Source organism: Pinus tabuliformis, chromosome 7, assembly GCF_031772625.1.
Source record: "Pinus tabuliformis cultivar Carrire ecotype Pingquan chromosome 7, CPIR1, whole genome shotgun sequence".
Classification (NCBI taxonomy): Eukaryota; Viridiplantae; Streptophyta; class Pinopsida; order Pinales; family Pinaceae; genus Pinus; species Pinus tabuliformis.
The window spans coordinates 1,020,217,652-1,020,236,182 of record NC_142293.1 but is presented as its reverse complement, the minus strand read 5'-3'; the positions used below and the strand labels follow the sequence as shown (position 1 = coordinate 1,020,236,182).

Sequence of the window (18,531 nt, the reverse complement as noted above, 5' to 3'; positions counted from 1 at the left end):
TCTAACTTGAACCCAATCAATCTGAAGCAAACTTGTTCCCCACACCTCAAAACCATAAATGACTATGGGCTTAATAATCATGTCCAAGAGGTGCATTTTGGATGAGATGTCCTTGAAATGATTTTAGAAGCACTATCTCTCAAGAAGAGCAAGGACGTTGCATCCCTTATTAAGTTGAGGCTAGAGGGCGTATCACACACTGGAACCTAAACCCTTGAATTCAACCCCTAAATATGTGTAAGTTGTAAAGAACTCAATCTCTTCCCTCTAAAAGAAACTTTTATGAACAACTAAAACTATCTTGCTATCCAAAACCAAATCAAGGTCACATTGATCATCCTAATCAAGTCCAAGGAAAAGCTAGAATGTCTCCTTGCTAACTCCACTAGATCAAGAGGTAGAAGATGCTCTTTAAAGTTTAAACAACTATTGCAATAGCAAGGATTCCCACATATATATCTCCCAACATATCTATTAGGGTTATTCTTCAAGGCTAACGATGTGTACGAAAGTGATACAAAAGAATTTCGTCAAAGACTTAACAATGCACAACTACTAACAACTATAACTATATTATCACTTGACCAAATCAAGACCTGGTTGATGATCCCAAATGAATCAATAGTACAGCTAGAATTCCTCCTTGCTATCCAAACTAGATCAAGGATCTAAACATGCTAATTTAAGTTTAAACAATCATCAATCAGCAAAGATGTATTCTCCTTAAACATGCATCTCTCCCTGCATATCCATTGAAGCTATTCTTTAAGGCCAACAATCTATAGGCATCCATTGAGGGCATTCTTTAAGACTAACAATGTGCACGCAAGCAACACAAAAGAACACCGTCAAAGACTTATCAATATGTGTCTATGAACAGCTTGCGAGACAAAGTGACTACAACAATGCAAAAGAGCATTTCTAGCAACCATTAGCCATACTCAAAAGGAGTGACTTGATGACAACTAGGAATGACATGGAAAGTGCCAAAGAAAAAGGGATAGAGAACAAGCCAAATAAAAAGTCCCCTTATTATTATAAAGTGGTTGATGTATAAAGGTGAGGTGGCTTGGCAAAAATGATTGACCTAAATAAGGCTTTGTTCCCCAACAAGCAAAATGATCAGATTTTGCTCCATTTGATATAGCATGCTCCTCATCATCATGTCCTAAGCTAATCTATCCTGAATTTATTCCACACCTGCCCTCGTATTTTACCTAGACATGTATGCATAGTACATACCCTGCTTGATGGAGTCTTGACAATGAATTTCCCATTTCACGAAAAGGTTGTACATTCTATCCGATAACATCATTAAATTCTTAATAATAAAACTGTCTCATTATTTATTTACAAGACATTAAAACATTGAATCGGGGATATTAAATAATAAAATCTCAAGAGTGGCAAAAAAATTCTTAAAGACTTGGAAGTTTGGGAAAGTGCCATAATATCATGGAATTTACGAGGACCAATTCCCAAAATGAAATTCATTATCCAATGAAAGTTATTTTTCAGAAAATTAGACTATCGAAAGATGTGATGAGAATATTGAGCCAAAGATTTTTTAAGGGTTACGTGAGAATAGTTGCCAATGCAAAGGAGTCAGTGAAGAGATCTGTTTATAGACTAGAAGCCAAATCTTGTCAAGATGGTGAATTACAAAGAGAATTAGTGATCAATAACAATCTCTCTTTCTGCTTAGAGGTTACAATTAAACCAATCTAGATATTGTTTTAAACATGTCATTGTGATCCAAAAGTAGACCGTAGTTAGAACCAACCAAAAGCAGTATGCAGATTCACAAACATAGATAATATCTAAACTGCACCTTGATCTCACATACATATACCAAGAGTTGACTGTAATATCTCAAATTAGCTATATTAACTAATTCCAATGAGTGGCATGACACTTTGCCTTGACGGACACCATCTCATCTCCTACCACAGAAGTTAGTTCTTTATCCCGAATTTACATGTCGTACCACTTAGAAGTGCCCGTGTACGTTTTGTGGGCCCCTTCCCGTTGCCTTTACGATGCCTTCTTCCTTGCCAGATTACTAAAAATGAAGTGGCAAATCCCTTGTTGAGGATTCCTTCCATTAAGAACTATACAGCACTGCAGGCTTTAAGGTGGAAGCCATTTGCGTTCATCCTATCTTTGGTTGCTACATGATCCATTGTTCAACGTGTTACTTGAATCACTTGGGCTCTACTATGTGTACTGTGTCTATTTAATCTTTGAAGGCCTATTCAAGAATATGGATCATACCTTAATATGTCAAAACCCACTAGCCCATATAAGGAATAAAAGCAACAGCTCGTATTGGGGCAGGTTCTGCGTTAGTGAATGGAAGATTTTGGAGATTCTCCACAGTGAATGGCGAAACCCCTCAATAAAACAGCACTGGTTGGAGCACATAAAACCCCAAAATCACCATTATTGGTTAAATAAAAACAAGATGAACACAGCAAGTGATAGAGGAAGGAAAATGGCATCTACATGCCATATAAGCATAAGCATTCAAGGCATTCTTGTTGTATTCATAAATGGGGTTTTGCACAACAAGTATCATTTGCCAACATGCAGTCACAGGATCCATTCTCGTGCAGAACCCCAAAAATTTTAACCTTCGGGACCCCCAATCACAATGGGGGTATTGTGCTTTGTTCCCATTGAACCGTCATGACTGCATTTCAACCAAAACCAAATTCGTAAATTCATCTAACGGGCACATGCATAGACCCCATAAGCAGCTCAAAGAAAACGCGGGAAGAAAAGTGGGTATAAGTGTAACCAGCAGTAATGATCTAAGAAGGGGGCTAAATGAAAAGACTATGTGACCAGAGGGAATGAAAATTTATTGAACCTCGAAGAGAGAGCCACCCATGTGACCATCTGTTAGTAGAGGAGAAGTGAAAATGATATTATAGAAGAAGAAATATGTACCTGGAAATTTTGGGTTCTACTGCTCAGCCTCCTCAACCGCCTTCGTCCTCGTCCTCATCATCCCATCTTCCCCTCCGGTTCCTCGAGATCGAATAAAACCCTGAGCTCACACACGCCCTTGGCGTTTGTCTTTATGTAACCCCACGTTTAATTCCCTAATGTGTCTAACGTCCCCCGTTCAATCCTTGTTTCCAGTGATAATACAATGGTGGTGACCTTCAGAAATAGAAAGGGGTCCATCATTAGTGGAGCTCCCTAGGAGGTCTGAGTGCTACACTTAACTAAAGGGAGGTGGACGGTCACAAAAAATTCATTTGCTCTTTTTAATTGTCAAATGATAATGTCCATTAGCCACCAGGAATTTTAGAGGGAACTTTGTTTGTGTATGGAAATGTGTTTTTGTTTTATTGAAATTGAATATGATTTGGTAATAGTAATTACTTTGGTAGAAATTAAATAACAGAATATTTTCTGAATTGAGAAAATATAGTAATTTTCAGATTATATAGTTTATGGGGTATAGAGTAGATAGTGGTTAGGTGTTTTGTTAAGGCACTCTGGATGTAAAGGTTACTGGTTTAAAATTTTATGGTCAAAATCCAGTGATGCTAAGTGTTAGTGTGGCCTAGACCAGGTCCTAGTGATTTTGACAATTTAAATGCCTCTTACTCAAGCCATAAATTAGTGGTGCAATCATCTCAAGACTCACATAAACTACTAAACAAAAAAATAAATTTTAGATGAAGTATTATTTAACAACAACAACAACAAAATTAAGTATTATTTAAATGTGAAAATAAAAGTTCAAAATTTTGATATTGAGTATAATTTAAATGTGAAAATAAATGTTTAAAATTGAGTAGGATGTAAATATAAAAATAAAATCTATAAATTAGTTAAATGGAATTATATTTAATATGTAATTTTTCCATTTTTATGTTAAATATTTTTAAGATAATTTTAAAAATAATGTTTGTTATTTAAAAAATATTTTATACAAAATTGTAAATATATAATAAAGAATTTAATGGATTATTGATTTTTTTAATCATTTAAACTTTTAATATGGGAGGAGATTGGAACTTTATACTTTCTATATATCATTAGAGATACATTTTGAGTTTAGATCTACTAAGCACTTAGAGGGATCAAATCTCTCAAGATGAAAAAAAAAATTTGAGTGCAAAACTTGAGGAAAGCTTTGCTAGAGATTTAATTCCTCTTGGTGCTTGGTAGATCAGGAGATATCATGGATCTATGCTAGTTCTTAATAATACTAATGCAACCATATAAATTAAATGGTTGGTTCTTAACAAAAGCAACCATGTAAATTAAATGGTTGGTAAACACGTATAGACATCAATCCATAACAAGCATCAAAACACTTACTTCATGATACATCTCACCTTTAAAAAAATATTTAAAAAATAGCTAAATTATCACTTTATTTTAAATAATTATTATTTTTATTAATTAAATATATATATATATATGTGTGTGTGTGTGTGTGTGTGTGTGTGTGTGTGTGTGTGTGTGTGTGAATTAAACATATATACATTAAAAAAAAACATGTGACAATATTATTTATCATAGAGATTCACCCCACTTTACCATGGAGATTGTAAATAGGTTTTCTTACAATATTATGGCTTATCAATACCAAAGTCAACAAAATTATAACTCATTTCATATGACACTTGTTCATATAACATTTTTTTCAATTAATCAATTTAATTAAAAGAGTGGAAAGGGCATAACTACTTTTAAGATCAATGTCAACCTGCTATTAAAAATAGTATAGAATCCCCGATGGGGGTGAGAACCGAGACTAACATTGTTGTCGGGCCCCATGAAGAGTGAAAAATGGATCAGTGGGGAGGGTAATACCTCCAAGTCCCCTCATACCATGTGGAGGATGAAATCGCATACATGAGCCTTAGCTCTCAAACGTGTGAGTATTTATGGCGCATTGGGAAAGGGAAGCGACAACAGGTTGATAAGCGAGATGAGGAAGGTGTCATGATTTCGGTTCAGTGCTCAGGTTTGGTGGTGTAAATATACTTGGCCTCCTACTCGATGGCGAAAGAGGCATTGGAGGCATGACAAAATTGGTGGTTTCTTGGTTTTCTTCGAGGAATTATGGTTTTTTGTGTATAACGAAGCCCAATTCCTTGTTTTTCTCAGGCCTTGCAAGGCTGGACTGGGTTGGCAAGCACAGTCTGAAAGCAAATGTTATTTCTGGATCATTTGCGGTAAGGAGTGTCTCTGTAAAAGCTGGCAGTGCCATGGTGATGCTAGTGTTTGGGATGCATCAAGCTTTTGGAGAATTGTCATCCTCCTGGTAGTTGGATCTATACAGTAGAGTGACTGGTGTGGCGGGGAATGTGAAGGTGGTGTTAGCGGCGCTGCCTTAAGTTCGGTCTGGTGGACGAGAGGGCAGCAATTAATTCTCGCAGATGCGAAAACACAACCGGCAGAATTGGGTGTGATTGGCCGGCGATAGATGCATCCTAATCCTCAACGGGGGTGGCCTAACTTCCCAGCGAAGCCAGGGACGGGGAGGGAGGAGGCCCTTGCATTGGCAACCATGTTGGGTGGAAGTGGGAGCAAACCGGTGGGCAAGGCTCAGGGTGCAAGTATTGAAGCGCGCGGAGGGTGAGGTGGTGGACTTCGCGGCAGTCGATGAGGTGGCTGGAGATGGGGGTAGTTAACTAAGCGTGGCAGCAGTGACGGCACGAATACACCCTACACTGGTAGTAGTACGCGGACTCTTGGCTCTCGGAGAGGTGGCAGGCGCAGGAGGGCTCATACAGCTCAAAATGATGGTCGTTGTGATGCCCCGAACCCAAAAGGATTGTAGCACTGCTGCTTGGAAAACTGTCAAGGCCTAATCCAATCCTTGGTGGACCGGGTAGATGCAACAGAACGAATTAATTGGGAAAAGCACGATGAGCTAATGGAAACATTGGAATGCATGCATTACTTCCAGTGTTAGGTTAGGGAGCGAGTCGTGGTAGTCTGGCGAGGACAAAACCATCTAGCGGAGAAAGTGGAACAGCGGGAGACTTGGATGGCGCACTTCGAAGAGCACGTTTAGTGCAACTTTCGTCCTCCGCCTCCTCTAGGAACTGCTCCAGACAACCCAGCTTCAGTCACCTCAGATGATTATAATGTCCTCTGGCTTTCTTTATGTTTTGTTTATCTATTGGAGCCTATGGCCCTCTCATTTGTGGGCAATGTTACTGGCATCTCTTTTGTATTTTTGCCACCTTCTGTTGACTATGGTCAACAAATCCAGTCGTGGTGAGACCACATGCTTTTTGAAATATCGGATGTATATCTTTTTTTTTTTGAATGAATAGAATGTTGAATTGCAAAAAAAAATATTATAGAATATTCCAAATAAGTTAAATCTCTTACCATCTACCTATTAATTATTGATAATTGAATTTCCCCGATCGGGGTGAAAGAGGCGGTGGCGTGTGAAATCATTAGGAAGGCAGGAAGGGGGCATGGCAGGCCACCCCGCAAAAACATAATAACACAGGACGATAGTATGGATTACAGGCCTATAATAATATCGAGGAGTAGCGGTGACAGAGCAATGAAGGGAGAAGGTGGGGAGAATGGTGGCGATCAATCGATGGGATGCAGGATAGATGGCACAAGACTAAGAAGGGGAGGAGATGGCGAACATGGAAATTGCATGCAGCAAAGGGAGGAGGTGCAAAAAGGTAGAGGATGGCAGACATGTCATGATACTTGGCATGAAAAGAGGCATTTAGGCGGGAAAGTGTCCATTACTCTCTATGATAGCACTGACAAGAGCAAGGAAAGTGGAGGTGGATTAATAGTAATAGAAGATAGACAAAAAGAGAGGGACCGAACACCCATCCACTGTAATATTAGGCAGAAGACAGAGAGGGAGAGTATGAGAAAGGAAGGAACAGAATTGAGCAAAGAAGGGCGCTGGATAGGGCAGGATAAGAGTATGCACGATCCCTGGGAGGTTAATGCTCAGAGGCAGCCGGAGATGGAAAAGAGGACAGGATGGGAGGAAGAGAAAGCTCCTGAACAGAGTTACCAAATACAGACGAGGAAAGGAGGAATGGGGAAGTTCAGGCGCCCAAAGGAAAAGCAACAAGGAGAGGAAAAGAACTTGGGAAAGAAAACTAAGGGATGGGGAGGTGAGGGATTCTCAGGAACTGCATCCTTCGAAGTTGGTCAGGGAAGCAAGGCAACGGTCGACAATAAAGTGGTCTGTCCAGGCCGGGGAAGGGGGTGCAGAGGCAGAGAGAAAGGCCGCCGAGCAGATAGCTAGGAGCAGAGCACTCTATCTCCAGTTGGCAAGAGACGTGGCAGGAAAGTGATGAAGCATAAGGTGCAGGAGGCGGAAAGAGCATACAGTGAAGAAACCAACGCTGACATCAAAAGGATAATCCAAGAACTAGAAGCTACAGCCATGCAGGAGGATTCAGACCCTGAAATGGAGGATTGAGGCAACCTGATTCCGGACCCAGGAAATACTAGAGGTCGCATGTCCTTATATAAGCAGGCCCTACATGTTTATTGGGTGCTAAAGAGATTACGGGCTAAAGCTATGGAGCAGGTGGCTATGGAGATGATAGAGATGGCCTAGGGCATTCCAAATTTGAAGAAAGAAATGAAGAACCTACAGATAACTCTGCTCATGCAGGATAGCAAGTTAGAGAAGATTCAACAACAGTTGCAGAAGATAGTTCTTGTGCCAAAAGAAGAGGACAACCCACCTGGAAATATGGTAGACTAATCTTGCTAGCTATGTTTAAGGTTTTCTTTGTTAGCTCACTGAGAGCAAGCTCTCCTTTTCTGTTCATAGGTCTTTATGTCGATAGGAAACAAGATTAGTTTTTTTGGCAGTATAGTGTATTTGGCATGGACAAACAGACTTATCCTTTTTTGCTTTTGGATGGCTAATAAAAACTTAAGATGGCCAACAGACTCGGTTTCCCTTCGGGGCGGGTTGAGGTCACCGAATGTATGTACTTGTTTCAACCCGATTAAATAGAAAATGAAAGGTCCTTCTCTAGCTTACAAATTTTTTTTATTGATAATTGAATTAAAAGTTTGGAAACCTTATTCCAAAATATATATGTCTATTAACTTAATTATTTATATTTATATAAATTTCACATCTTTGTATATAGAAATATTCTTATTTTAATTTTATTAAAACCCTAAAAAAAAATCTACATATGTTGGAAACACTAGGGGGTGAATCAATATTTTGTTATTATTTACAATTTTATCTTTTAAAACATTTGATGCACATAATTCATGAAACACATATTTTTATAAGAAACACTTATACAAATTTCTTTCTCATACAAAGTAAGCACCAACTTACAACTTTTGTAGGCACCAAATTGCAAGATATTTCAGTCCCCTAGTTGAGCATTAACTGAGAAACTTCATAGGCACCAACATACAGGAGAATATAAGCCCCTCAGTTGAGCACCGACTCAATAATTTGCAGGCACCAACCTACTTCTTCAAGATGCTTCACAACTTCTCCTAGTTCACACAAATTTCCCTTCTTCAGTAGGATTTGTCACCGCTATGTCGCTCTTAGGTTTGTACCTTCAACCTTGGTGACAACCACTTGTCCTTCCTATACACTTCCTCTAATATTTAACTTGGCTTGACTCTTCAACTTTTGTGTAACTCCATATGGGCTTAAAACAGGTAGTTCCTTCTCCCGCATGAAGTAAAAAATATAGACCCAATGTTAAAATATCTATGGTCACCTCTGACTTTTCACAAGGACTAATAACAGAGCTTCTCGAGCAAAGTTTGGCTTCTTCTGCCCCTTCTTCTTTTTGTACTTGTACACAACGACTGCGCGCTTCTCTTTACTAGTATCATAATCGAAAAAACCTAATAGTTAGTTGCATAGACTATTTTGTCAACTCAAAACAAATCCTCTGCAACTCAACTCAACTTAGTACTGTTGAGAAATCCAAAGCGTGGCAAGTTAATTGATTTCTCTTATTATGGCATTATCTTGTGATGTTTTCATTATTATTGTTCTTTCTTTCGATTTATCTTTTCTTATCATCAAGACTAATGCCAAGCAACAAATAGAAGAGGACACAATATGTATGCATGCAACCAAAGAAAAACCCCACTCTAGGGAAAACCTGGTTAAAATTCTTTCTTCAGTAGATTCAATACAAGATGAGACGGCCAAGCCCCTCACAACCTAGACTAGAGACTCCCTACATCAATTCAACATTGGCTCTTAGTCATGTAAGTAGTATTTCATTCTTCAATGTGTGCTCAACACGTCCTCCTTACAAGAATGAGATAATCCTTTACAAATTTCCTATAAAGATATCCATATACTTGTAGTGACCAACACTGTAATATATGATGACCAACAATGACGACCAACACTGTAACATATGATGGCCAACATTGTAATGTATGTTGCCTTCAGTCTTGTGGTGACTTCCCCAAACTCTGATCTCAGTCCTGTAATTTTCTGAGTTTCCTTACTGTAATACATCAAAACTTTACTGTAATTTCGAACTCCATTACTGAGGTTCACTGAATAGTCATCTCTGCAATATCCAAAAAAATTCTTTGAGGTATGCCGAAGTTATGTACCTTCATTCCACTAAAACTTTCTCTAAAATATTTGCATTGTCTCACTGTGATTACACTGAACTTCATCTCTGAAATACCGAACCTTTCTTATGTGATTTTCGCACTTGTCTCACGAGTTCATCTCTACAACTAAATCGAGTTCCTTCATTGTGTCCACCGAACCTTTCTTTTGAGATTTAGCGAGTTGTCAATCTAAACTGTGGAGCAAGGAATACCCTCCTATTTATAGTTATTCTCCATAATAAATAAGTCGACATGAGTTTCTTGAACACATGTGTCTTTATATTAGGCCGGTATGAGTTCATTGAGGGAAGTCAACTTGATGATGAGGTTGACATCAAAGAGACTTTGATGGAGGATTCTTTGACCAGACAAACTTTTACTTTTGACTCAAGTAAGCAATCCTAAAGCCTACAATGGGTTCTCTAACTATAGAAATTGACCCAAACATGAAACTCGTGCTTTAACAAGTCAATTCAATTAATAATAAGATTCCTTTTTACAAATATATTAAATTTTGACTCAAGTACAATTTATGAAGACCGAACCTAGTTACATTCTTCAACACTCCCTCTTAACTAGGGAGGTATTCATATTTACATATAATCAAATAGGTACATGGAAGATCTCAAAACACATCATCTACGAAGAAGTTTAGGCACCGCAATGCCATGGATTAAATTCCTGACTAGGGCAATCTATCCAAGGCCTCCCAACAATTTAGGCACTGCAATGCCATGGACTAGATTCCTAACCAAGGGAATCTATTCAAGAGGGACTAAGATGTTCTCAAGCTTTCAACCTCTCTAGGTACCATCAGGCTTACTTGTTAACCATCAACCCAGGGATCTACGTGTGTATCCGAGATCAGAGCTCTATGACCAACACCACCCTCCCAACTTCAGTACCTAGACATCAGCACAAAGTGTCGTCTAGATGTCCTCCCGGGCAGTGCTTCACTCACAAAGCCTCAACACTACTTGATCTAGCAAATCAAGGACAACAATCTCTCCGGATCAAACTGATCAGTAACCAGCATGTTATCAAAACTTTGAAAGATTTACCTATACAAGCACAACCCCAATCAATAATATACTTTCACATGTTCACAAATAAACACAAACCTTTGGGGTCTTTTAGACAACTGATGTTGCTTCTCAACACAGTAGGACTATCAACCGAATCATTGATATAAGATTCCTCAATCAAATTTTCTTTCCTACTTCAAATGCAACAACATATCCTCCAAAATGCATTATCCAATCAAAACTATGAAATGCCCTCCCTCTCAACCAAGGAGATTCCTTATATCTAGACTCCCTCTTAATCTCAGGGAGATATCTTATATTCAGGCTCCCTCTTAGGGAGATCATCTTCTTCTTATGAAATTGGAGAATCTTTCATGGCTTCCATTGTTCTTATTAGATTCATGCTTACCACATTTTACGATCATCTTCACCATCTTGAAGATGATGCACCTGCACAACTTAGATAGCAAGTAGAACCAAAACTATAGAAACATGAGGTTAATCATCTCAAAATCTCATAATAACATAAGCATTAGAATTTACAAACATAATCAACAAGAGACTATACTTCAATACTTCACCTTCTTGCCCAGGTTTTTTTAAACCCTAAATCACATCAATAGCTCAAAATATTAAACTCATATAGGGTTTCAATATTTTTTCAATGATATGACAAGTTCTTTCATATAAAAAACCCTATAAACAATTCAAGCAACTAATGCATCCAACAATTATCAGAATTCATATGTTAGAATCCTCACTAGGATTTCATACATATCCTAGATTTCACACATGAGCTTAAACAATGATCACAACTTAATCAACAACATAACTAGCTTCTACTAGGGTTTGATGTACACCCTAGATTTATCATTTACACAATCTCAATAATCACTATATAAATTCATAGATTCCAGATTGTCATATCACACATACTAGAGAATTTAACTACTACTAGGGTTTAGTTGCAAAACCCTAGATTTCCCAAACATCATCATCTTAGAATATCAAACTTTGACTAGGGCTTGTTTTGAAACCCTAGGACATATGACCATTAATAATTAGGTCAAGCACACATGTCTAGGAATTCATTATCAGGAATAAGCACATCATATGTCAGACAATATATTAGACATATACTGACCTAGACTAGGCCAAGGATTCAACCAATGGACATATACCTAGGGTTTCATTCCTATGACCTTACATAACAAGGGTTTTGCTTATAGACCCAACCAAACCCTAAAGATCTAGGGTTTCATACCATAAAAAATCAAACCCTACATTACCAAAACCATTAAAGGTTTAGAATTTCAGACAACATTATTCAACCCTAACAAGTTAGGGTTTTCATGATCATGCCAAACCCCAAACATGACATTATCATCAAAAACATGAAATAACATTTCCAATAACCCTAAGCAGGCTAGAGTTTCACACATTAACATTAGCATACCCTTAAGTTAGGGTTTCCAGAGAACCTGTCTAGGGTTCTGTAAGAACTATCAAGAATGTAAGGAGGGTAAATTTACTTAGCGATGAATCACCCTCGACAAGAATATTTATGATTCAAGACAACTAGACATAACGATGTTAGTAATGTAATGAAAATTACAAAAATAAGATGAACATACCTTTTATATTAAGAGAGTTTTTATAAGGTGTATAGTCTACGACATACCTGGAGATTGACAAACCTTTGAAGGATTCCTTAAAGTGTCTTCTTTGTATTGAGCCATGATCTTTTATACATGTAATACATACTTACAAGCAAAACATGTGGTACCAAGAACATGATTTAATTTCTCAAGTTAGATATTCTACCTAATCATGGAGGATGGAATCCTATGATATTGAAAATCAAGTTATTCCTTCTTCCAATCAATATTAGGGCTTTTGCTACACATCCTAGATTACTTATTAGGATTAAGGTTCTTATATGTTATCTAGGGATTACATTCTTTTTACCCTAGACTAACTATAAACTAGGACCATCTAAGATTAAATATATTACAAATCTAAAAGCATACCTTGTATTTACGTACCTCTCATTAGATAGCTCATTAGACTTATTGCAAGTGCATCTTGTTGAGTACAAAATACTTACTTGATTTCCTTAAGTTGGTTCCTTATGCTTGTACTTGATAGATCTTCATAGGCAGTTGTACCAAGTTCCATTCCTTCAACGAGTGGAAGATAGAATATACTTTTTTGCTACTTTGACCTTATCATTGCTTCAGCACTTAGTGCTTCAACTATAAACATATCACTGATCCTGAATCCTTCTTCTGAAATCTATAGCGAAGTCATGACTGTGACTATGACTTCACCAAAAAACTATGAACCCAATTTCTGAAGTGATCAAGTTGTCTCATTGTAGCTTACATCACATTGTAATCCTCATTTTACTTATGAGATTATATGTACTCAATGATCGAACTTGTCTCCTTGTGATTTTCACCGAAACTGATTTGAACTGTCTTGTTGAGGATAGTACTTACCTTATACTTGTGATACTAGATGTCTCGAGTTCATCACTACACCTGTTACAAATTCCTCACTGAAATTTGGTCTGGACTTCACTTGTTTCTGTGGATTATATCACTATCCTATGGAGCAAAGTTACATTTATTCTAGACTGCGAGATCATCTAACCTTTATCTCTGAAATGATTTGACTTTTTCACTGTAATTTTTTTTTTGCTCTCTGTCTCTTTGAGATATACTGAAATCCTCCTTGTTGAAGGTGTCTTGAAAAGACTGAACTAGCTCGCTGTAATCTTAATTCTATAAGCCTAGAGATGTCATTAAGCTATGAACCTTTCACTGAGAATATTTCAAAGATGCATAAGTAATCTTCAAGCTGCCTTTGATCATGACCTTAGCTCTGATACCATGTTGAGAAATCCAAAGTGTGGCAAGTTAATTGATTTATCTTATTATGACATTATTTTGTGATATTTTCTTTATTATTATTCTTTATTTTGATTTATATTTTCTTATCATCAAGACTAATGCCAAGCAACAAATAGAAGAGGACACAAGGTGTAGGCACACATCGAGGGAAAAACCCCACTCTAGGGTAAAACCGAGTCAAAATTATTTCTTCAGTAGATTCAAAATAGGATGAGACGACCAAGGCCCTCACAACCTAGACTAGGGACTCCCTACATCAAGTCAACCTTGGCTCTTAGTCTTGTAAGTAGTATTTCATCCTCCAATGTGTACTCAACACGTCCTCCTTGCAACAATGAGGTAACCCTTTATAAATTTCCTATAAATATATCCATATACTTGTAGTGACCAACACTATGATATATGATGACCAACAATGACGACCAACACTGTAACATATGATGACCAACATTGTAATGTATGTTGCCTTCAGTGTTGTGGTGACTACCCCAAACTCTGATGTCGGTCCTGTAATGTTTTGAGTCTCCTTACTGTAATACATCAAAACTTTGTTGTAATTTTGGACTCCATTACTGAGGTTCATTGAATAGTCATCTCTGTAATATCCAAAAAATTTCAATGAGGTATGTCGAAGTTATGTACCTTTATTCCACTTAAACTTTCTCTAAAATATCTGCACTATCTCACTGTGATTACACCAAACTTCATCTTTGAAATACCAAACCTTTCTTCTGTGATTTCTGCACTTGTATCACAAGTTCATCTCTGCAACTAAATTGAGCTCCTTCATTGTGTTACATCGAACATTTCTTTTGACATTTATGCGATATGTCAATCTGACCTGTGGAGCGAGGTATACCCTCCTATTTATATTTGTTCTCCATATGTGTCTCTATATTAGGCCAATTTGAGTTCATTAAGGGAAGTCGACTTGATGATGATGCCAACAACAAGGAGACTTTGACCAAACAAACTTTGACTTTTGACTCAAGTAAACAATCTTAAAGCCTACAATGGAGGCTTGACCTATAATAATTGACCCAAGCATGAAACCCATGCTTTAACAAGTCAATTCAATTAATAATAAAATTCATTTTGACAAATATATTACATTTTGACTCAAGTACAATTTATGAAGACCGAACCTAGTTACATTCTTCAACAAATACTTTGTCGATCGTTGTCAATATTTAGGCTTATTGTACGTTCAAAAGAAGATTTCCCCTCCTGGAAGCTTGTACCCACACTATACCTTTTTCCTTGATGTTCTAGCACTTAGATAGCCATTACAAATATGTTGTCACTTCATTTCAAGGTTCCCTACAGGCTTGTGGTCTAAATAAGAAGAACTCAACCCCCTCCAATACCAGATGGGATAAAATCATATAATAAAACAAACAATTTACCTTGGTAGTCTTCCTCAACTCGGCCCTGTCTCAACTCATTTGGGCCCTATTCTCTTGGCTAATCCCTGTTCTCCTAGCTCAACCTTGTCCCTTGTTCTCCTAGCTCGACATCCTTTCTCTAGGTCAGTCTACTTGTTGCTCCTCAAACTCAACCTTCTTTATAATAATTCTTTAACCCAAATCTTTGGTGGTCTATTTCATACCTTATTTCTCACGCAAACACAAAATTGGTTGCCTTAAATGAGCCACATGAGTGGCATATTTATAGTGTTTGACATCACCTTTTTAGGGGCCAATTTGTCCTGGGGTCGACCTGTTCACTGGCTAGGCTGACTTGCCCATTGGTTGGGTTGACTTATGCGACTCGCAAGATGTATAATGAATATTCAAAAAATCATTTTTCTTCAACCATGAGGATTTAGAAGGTGTAACATATATCATTGGAAAGTTCTCAAAATATGTTCTTTGACTAAGTATCTTTCTCTTTCATTTGGATAGTGTTTAAAATAAATAACAACCATTTTCAACAATATCCCCATTTATTATTGATGGCATTATTTTGACACTTGTTTCACCTATCTTCATTCTCTCCACACTTTGTGTTAGCTACTCCCCCCGACTGCATTTTCTCCCCCTTTGGCATCGATAACAAAGGATGCTCCTCCTATTTGCATATTTTAAACACTTCTTGACTAGTGTTCCTCTTTTTCTGACACTGAGGACTGCTCCCCATGACTTTGTGCTTCCTAAGGACATTTGAATCCAACAGGTTGTCTGATTCAAGGTGGCAAGAACTTTCTCACCAATCACGAAATCATAAATTGGTCAATTATCACTGTCAACTCTAGGCCAAGTTGTGTACGAAGCAATGCAAATGGATATGGTCTATTATGATTGAGCATAAGTGACTTTTCTTAGCCTCTTATCTTGATTCCAAGCATTACCTCAAGGAACCTGTTATCTCAAAATCAGACCCTGGAAGGCTGCAGACCAGGAAGACTTCAAGTAACTGTTTCAAACCAATCTTTTGACTAAGGCTTAGCCTCCTTAGCCTGAGAGGGCTCTCTCATAGGGTTATTGATTTTGATTAAGAATAAGATGGCTAACTCTTGTGAAATAACAGTGATAAAAATGAATGCTGGAAATACATTAAACAAGTTTCCATTGGGCCTATGGAGTCAATAACACCTCAGTAAACAATGATACTGCCTTTACATAGAAGTCAGGGCATTTAGCATTTGGATTTTCAGAACACAACTCATATAAAACCATAGTTCATAAATGCATATAGGAAATCAGAGCACAATCAGTGAATTCTGAGTGATTACACATCTATGCAACTGTAAAAGACATTAAGGAAAGAATAAACTCATACATTCTGAACATGGAAATCCTTCATGAATCCTGAGAAGAAAAGCAGCCAAATTATATTACAGAAACTCTGTCTTTACATAAGCCAAAACAGTCCACTGTTATAAAATTTCCAACCCTCATTACATTGCTATTTCAGCTATATATAGAATCCTTACTCTAACTAATTCGAGCTTCCTCCTCCAGCATGAGGGGAATTCGATAACTACCTCTAATGACACCTATCAGCTATTTAACTAACTAATAAATACAATAAAGTGCTGACTGGAGTTTTTAAAGAGCTCTAAATTAACTATGACTCTAACTCCATTTTCCATGCATAATGGCTTCTCCTTGTTCTTTGACACCTGGTCCTCTTTCGATTTGGCTGAGTTGGATGTTTAATACTCCATATTGAGCTTGAATGCTGAATCTTTTAACTGCTCAGAAGTATTAGGAGATTTCCCTTGCTTCTCAGCTCCAGTTTTCCTCAAAATGCTCGAATGTACAGAAGCATGTTTTCTAGACATTAATAACCCACGATATGGAACACTGCCACGTTCTTGATGTGTTGTAAGCTGCATTGTCAGGCGGAAAGAGTCGATAGTGCGGACACAACCAACCTCCCTAGGAGCCTAAGACTCTCTAGTGACAAACAAGACAAACAAGAGCTATCCTTCTCTAAACATGCATTTACTATACGAGAAATCAAGTGTTTAGATCCTACTTGTAGTCCAACGCTGTTGTAGCAGTCCAGCCTCCCTGATCCGGATGAGCTCCTCCTTCACTTCGAAACCTACGTTCACTAACAATCAAACGATTAAATAGCACTTGATAACCTCATAAAATAAAACATGTTTAACACATAGACCAAGGAGTACATGAAACAACTCATAAATAACAAGTTATTGAGAAGAATGGACTCATTTGCATTAATAGGAAACAAAAGGCACAATTACAACCTGAGCCTTGGTGTTGTGCAAGTCCCTCCCAGGGTCCATCAAGAGTTCTCCTTTACTTTGACAAAGCTCACCCACTTCCAAATAGAACAAGCAAAGATGGCAATCTCTCTTCACAAGCTTCTAAATGGGAGTCCTAATTCCAGCAGCATCTACCCTTAGAAATGTTTAGCTTCCAACCTCTCCTCCTTCTGGCCCAATGCCTATATTTATAGTGGTCTAGAGGAAGTTATTCAGGTCCACCATCAATGGGATAATCCCCTCTTTGGATGGGATAGCTCCCTCATTGATGGGATAAGTTCCTCTTTGGTAGGGGTACATGAACCATCTGGAGGCGCTCAATACACATCAAACAACCTTCTAGAATGCTCTAGAAATGACCACAAGTAACTTTTTAAAGATGAAACTTGCACATTTTGACCTTTACAGGGGTACGCACCTGCCCCTTTACATACAGAGCGTACAAGTACGCAACTTTTGTGAACATTGGGTGCGTACCTGCAGGTAAGGTTGAGAGAACCTGCGTACCTAGAGATAAATACATTTATAAAGACTTTCTCTCTTTTTGGAGTTTGACATGGAGAGCAGAGGCATAAGACTTGCCTAAGAGGATAGCATGACTGTTGATAGAGCCATACTAACTGTAAATAGCCATGGTGACATTTTTTAGTGTAACAGATTGCCCCCTAAAGTGCGAAGCCTGTAATAGATTAGGGTTTTGTATTATCTAGGAAGGGTGAAGCACTTTATCATTTCAAGGATTATCTCGTGGAGAGCCTGGTCAGAACCTGCAATTTTCAACACAAAATACATGCATAAGATTATATCATCACTGAGGTAGGCATTCCCATACTCAGATCAAAACTTTAACTAACAGACTAACTACTCTGATACAGGAATGATCTTGCAGTACATCATAATCATAGAATTTTGTAGACACAGTATGGACGCAACCATCTATTTATGATTAGTCTACTTAGATAATGAATACAAAACTCCTCGCAGCCTGGATGGTGGAAACTAGATCTAAGGTCTTCATTTCTGCTTCCCGAATTGGTACGATTCTAGCCATGCGATTAAATGGGTTGATGTCGAACATGGTAGAAACCACTTGATTACCAGTCAATGATGTAAACTGTTAACAAGTGTGAGAGAGACCACCAGTAATGTCAATGGTTCTCAAAGTACCCAGTACAATCCATGAGATGTGAATGAATGAGTTGATGTCGAACATTTCACGGAATCCTTTGATCGAAAGTCAATGATGTAAACT

The 18,531-nt window shown here is 37.8% G+C and overlaps 1 long non-coding RNA gene across 2 annotated transcripts in view; it reads right to left on the bottom strand.

The window, feature by feature from the left end:
• Positions 1-3,248, bottom strand: part of LOC149251094 (uncharacterized) — a 63,905-nt gene extending 60,657 nt beyond the window's left edge. Inside the window, exon 1 of one of the 2 annotated variants that reach the window (XR_016266854.1) lies at positions 2,953-3,248. This is a non-coding gene — a long non-coding RNA (uncharacterized LOC149251094). Of the gene's footprint in view, positions 1-2,274; positions 2,402-2,952 lie in introns of those variants that run through there. The other variant, XR_016266855.1, reaches the window with a different exon arrangement.
• Positions 3,249-18,531: the final 15,283 nt, after the last annotated feature.